Source organism: Neopsephotus bourkii, unplaced genomic scaffold (assembly GCF_033783945.1).
Source record: "Neopsephotus bourkii isolate Nb327-2 ecotype Australia unplaced genomic scaffold, CSIRO-AGI_Nbou_v1 NB_107, whole genome shotgun sequence".
NCBI classification, from domain to species: Eukaryota; Metazoa; Chordata; class Aves; order Psittaciformes; family Psittacidae; genus Neopsephotus; species Neopsephotus bourkii.
In genome coordinates, this window is record NW_026900624.1 from 14,031,131 (window position 1) to 14,036,183 (window position 5,053).

A 5,053-nucleotide genomic window follows, 5' to 3' on the forward strand; every position below is an offset into this window, starting at 1 on the left:
AGGCTTGACCTTCCTTGTAGAGCATTTTCATACCTGCATATGCAGATCACCAGCTCTAGGTGGCGATTCTGATCATTATCTATTCTGCTTTTTTAAAAAAGGAGTGTACAAGCACTTCCAGATGAAGTGTGATGCCATTTCATATTAATTTATGACAAGTAGTCACGTGCAGACTTGACATTTGTTTTCCATGTATAAGAAACTTGAGCCTTTGAATGTTTATGAGAAATGAGCACACATGCAAACAATGCTGACAGAAGATGATCTTCTTTAAAACCCATTTTCACTTTTTTTGCATTTCTCATTTGTCCTTATTCAGCACATTTAACCTGCAAATGTTATCCTCAAAAGGTCACTTGGAAGGAAACTTGGATTGTCAAATAAAGCTGAGGCACTGCAAAGATGGTACTTAGTAACTCACACAGAATGAGATTGATAGACATACAGGGAGAGAAATTTTAAAGAGGTCTGACCATAGTCTGAGGTCTGATAAGACAGTCCTCCACTCATCAGTGAGGACCCTCAGCTCTATCTCCACCATAAACTACAAGACCAAGTTAAAAAGAGGAAGTCATAAGAATTATCAAATGTAAACCAGCCCCATGAAACAGGTTCTTGTATCTGTACCTCCACACAGTCTATGTCAGCAAGGAGATACAAAACTCTTCAGTCTGGGTGATACAGCCTAAAATTCAGGACTGACTTATTCACTGAAGTGCCAGAGCTGTCAACAAACACATGTAGAGCAGCTGCAAGGCATCAAAGTCTATTTGTTCTGCAGACCTCTTGGATAAATCATTCCTGATAGCAGTCCTCAGAATGACTGAGCTACATTACTGGTGGGTCACCACTCCACCACCTCCTATCTCTCTAATGATCTCAAATCCTTTAGCCCCAGGGGGAAGCAAGATAAATCTAAAACACAGTCAGAGAGAAGGAGCCTCTCATGGAGAGAGAACTAAGTTCTTTGGAGAGTCCCATCCAGCAGTTCTTGCTCATGGAGATACTGAAAGGAAGAAAGGAGAAAGTCAGATGAACACCTTTTGTTCTTTCTTTGTAAGGACTGCTAAGCTACTTTGCATTACAGAGATGTTCCTTGTCAAGGGTAAGTCCATGGTCGATGAATCTCTCTTAGAAATATCATGCATGGGTACTTACCACCTACTGTGTTAGACCTTGTCTAAGCTTGAGCCCCTTAATATCAAGCAAGCAAGTATAGCATCTAGTCTGGCTGTTATGCTACTTGTGTGCTCTGGGTTCTGGTCACAGAAAAAAATAGAGAAACTAAATCTTGAGGCTCTTTGTTTCCTCATCAGTTGTTTTAATGAAGCAGAATAATTCCATCACTCTATACAGAGGGGACAGGCTTTCTATCCTGTCCTTTTGAGGTCTCTTTTGTTGTTCAGAATTTGCAGTGATGATCTTGAAAAGCTGGTATAGTTTACAACCAGGAGCTCCTCAGAAAGGAGATACATCAATGAGAATTACTTGCTTACACAGACCACTCTCCCCATCACCACATGCAAAAGGCCTGTAAGCTAATTTCCACTCTACCTTGTGTCCTCAGTCCATGTCGGTCTGGTGTTTGCAGTAAAGGAGTTCATTCAGGTTATTTGCATCCTTAAAATTCTAGCTACACCTTGGTATCCATTGACCCTGGTTGCCTTGGCTGTAAAGAGATGGCAGGGGCATTTCAGGATCTTGTGCCAGCAAAAGAAACAGCATTAGAATGAAACAAGGAGGAGGATGCTGTGCTAGACAAGACATCCAGGAAAGAAATTGTGCAGGATATTAGCAACACCCTGCAAGACAAGCAGACTTCTAGGTATTCTTTCAGATACTGACAGTGTCTAAAATATCACAGGATGATGATGCTGTGACTGCTTTTGTACTTCAGCATCTCCACCAGGAGACAACTCACAAGGTGTTTACATTGAAAAGCAGGAAACAGCTGTCTGGAAGTTAGGATTTCACAGCAGCAATAGTCCATAGGACTGATCTAACCAACAAACAGAAGTGTGCACCAGTGTTTGAAATACATAAGCAACTCTGGCTCACTCCTCAAAATAGCCTTCCAGTTGGATCAAGGAAGACTCAGTTCAGAGAAAAGATGGGGTTACATACAAGCTGCTTAGTTTGTCAGACACTAGACTTCTTTGAGGATATTGTCTCTGCTGCCCCATCCTGCATATGCATACCTTTTGCTTCTGAAGGCCTATGTTGATGGAACCTCAAGGACCTTTCTCTCTGGTGTACTACTTCAAGATACTTTTGCAGCAAATTACATGGCACCATTCAGCAAGAGATAAAGATCAGACAACCAGCTTGGGAGTGGGCTAGTAACATCATACTGCATGATTCCTAAAAAGAGCTCTAATAAGGGGGATAAGGGACTGCCATTACAGCAATCTGACAATTTAGTGTTGCTATGCAACTTGAGTTGCGAACAGACTTTTGCAATTGCTTCGTATTTGTCCACTGAATACTCAGTGACAGTGTCTGGCAACCTACCCCCTTCATCGCTTTACCTAAAGCAGCAAGAATTCATGTGCAGGTTTTGTGCCAAGGTGTCCCAGCATCCTGGGCAAACTGAGATGCAGAGTCTATAATATTTTGTCCAATTTCTATGAGATTCCTGTTGTGCCACACACACATAAACAGCTATGTACATTCACACACATTTCTCCTTTCCTCTGATTCATTGCACAACTTCCTCATTTTCTTCCTTTCCTACCCTAAGGTCATCATGTTGTCAAAGATGAGCACTGTCTTTGAAATCTTCTTCCTTGCCATGTGACACCTCTTGTCATGCTAGTTCATGCTCTTTCCTAACTTTCTACATGAAGTTCCTTCAGACCTTGCTATCTTTCTCCTGACTTTTCTCAGACTCATAGAAAGTGGGGATAGCTATGGCTATTTATCTTGTTTTGTTCACCTGTCCTAATACTGCCTTGTCCTGTCTTGAAACTGTGATTGGTTTTAAAATCCTCCAGCAATGATGCCTGCAGCCCTTTCCTTGGGACTCTTGACACTGACAAAACTCAGTGGTTAGGGAACCTGAGCTGCTTGTCTCCCTGGCTGAAATCTGACTACTCCTAGTGACATCTCTTTGTGCCACCCTCAAAAGCTCTCCCTTGCATGCTGGTATCATCAACTCAGTATCAAGGTGATTTCTATTCTGCACCGCTATTAACCACTACTCATTCCCTATTACCCTTTGTTATCACTTCCCAGACAACCCTTGCAGCCCTCACTTGATTTGCTGCTTTTCTCTGAATTCCTTTGCTTTCCACAATCCCTTTTGTGGTGTTGATTGTGTGATGTTTAATAGCCGCAGCTCAGAGTTGGCTGCATTTCAGTGGTAGGAGGGAACACAGTGAACTGTGAACTGAAACTCCATATAATGTTGCTAGAGATGAGAACAAGTAAAATCTTCAGAAAAACATCTTTGCAAATGTGTATCTGTGCAGGCATTGTGAAGATAGGGATTACGTTATGCAGAGAGGAAGAAGAGCTGACTGACAGTAGAGATTTGCAGTCCATATTGATGCTTCACAATTGTGCATCTGTCTGCAGAACAGCTATGAAGCTCCTGAAGTCATTGCACTAAAAAAAATATAAGGAAAGATAAATCAATAACTTCACTCACCCTTTTACCACAGCTCAGAGGGTGGAGGAGGAGAGTGTTATAACAGCTCACACTAGTGAGAAAATTTTAATTGAAACAGTCTTCAACCAGAAAATACTATTTTGATAAAATCAACATTTTTCACAAAATTGTAAGTACAAATGAAAAATCCCTATGGAAAAAGGTGGCTCAAACAAAATCTTCAGTATTGAAAAGTTTGCCTTAGAAAAAAGAAAGGGCAGATTTTTTTCAAATTAAAACACTAATTTTGAAAACAACCTCGTATTTTTATATCATATTCTGTTCTTGGTTGTTTTTTTTTTTACATTATCCAGTTAAAAACAAGAGACACTGATGTGTTCAATATCCTGCCATTAGTCTGGAATCGGGTTTCTAGGGTAATAAAAAAAATTTGTCCCTAACTAGTACCAAGCACATTTCTTCTTCAGAGTGTAAAAATTTCAATGGTTTCAGTCAGCACAGAATACTAAAGCTGGTACAAGTTTTGACAGAAAACTTGTTACTTCCTAAAAAGTCACTTGTTTTGAAAATAAATAAAAAAAATCACCTGTACTAAATTATATAACAGAATATTTAATTCTGATATTCATGGTATGCTATGTTAGTGGTAGGATTGCATAACATGCCCTCGTATGAGACTTGATTCAGTATAAGCTAACTCTGCATTACAACTGACATGTGAAACAGTACCAAAATTTAACTAATTTTCAAAAAAAACCATCAGCTATTTTACCAGAAGTACCTAATTGAAAGGTTCTTAATTTTCAGTTCTTAGGAAGACACTGAAAACAGTATTTTTATCACCAAGAGCAACAAGCAGCTTTGAAATCATAAACTTTGAGATTTCTCTCAAAATGAACATTTCAGGTTTCATCTGGCTCTCACTCAACCTGTGATTCATTCTTTGTACTAACTTTAAATCTCCCTATTTGGAACATCTTTAAGATTGGAGGCCTTATTGAAAGCAATCATCACAAATAGAGCATGCACTTCATCTTAGCTGGTTCTACCAGCATTTGTTGCTAGATAAATCAGTTCATCAGTACTCACTTTCATCTCAATTTTAATATTTTTATATGCATTCATGGGGATCTCAAAATTATCGCCATCAGGATAGATAAATGAGGATAAAATTAAATCAATCTTGCAACCCAACCACTCCCACGAACTAGGAAGGCTTCAATACTCCCACCGCAGCCCTGCTCACAAAATCCTGTTGCAGGTAGAACCTGGGGTGTAACAGATATTTCTCCTCCATTCCTTCGCTCATCTCATTCTGCACCTGCAAAGCTTAGACTTTCCTTTCCAGCATGTGAAAGCAGCAAGAAAAGAAAACGATCACGCACAAGTCTTCTGCTTTTTCTGCCTTCAGCAGCTGCGGTAAAACCGCAGCCCAAGGCTCCC

At 40.0% G+C, this 5,053-nt stretch overlaps 1 long non-coding RNA gene across 2 annotated transcripts; it reads right to left on the reverse strand.

Moving 5' to 3' along the window:
• Positions 1–251: 251 nt before the first annotated feature.
• LOC133214179 (uncharacterized) lies at positions 252–3,692 on the reverse strand. Of its 2 annotated transcripts, XR_009726025.1 has the most exons (3): positions 3,524–3,692; positions 1,555–1,669; positions 252–1,006 (listed from the first exon to the last, which is right to left on the reverse strand). It is a non-coding gene; the product is annotated as an uncharacterized LOC133214179 (long non-coding RNA). The 2 variants fall into 2 exon arrangements; XR_009726024.1 differs by lacking the exon at positions 3,524–3,692 and having other exon boundaries at positions 1,555–2,104.
• Between the last annotated feature and the right edge of the window lie 1,361 nt (positions 3,693–5,053).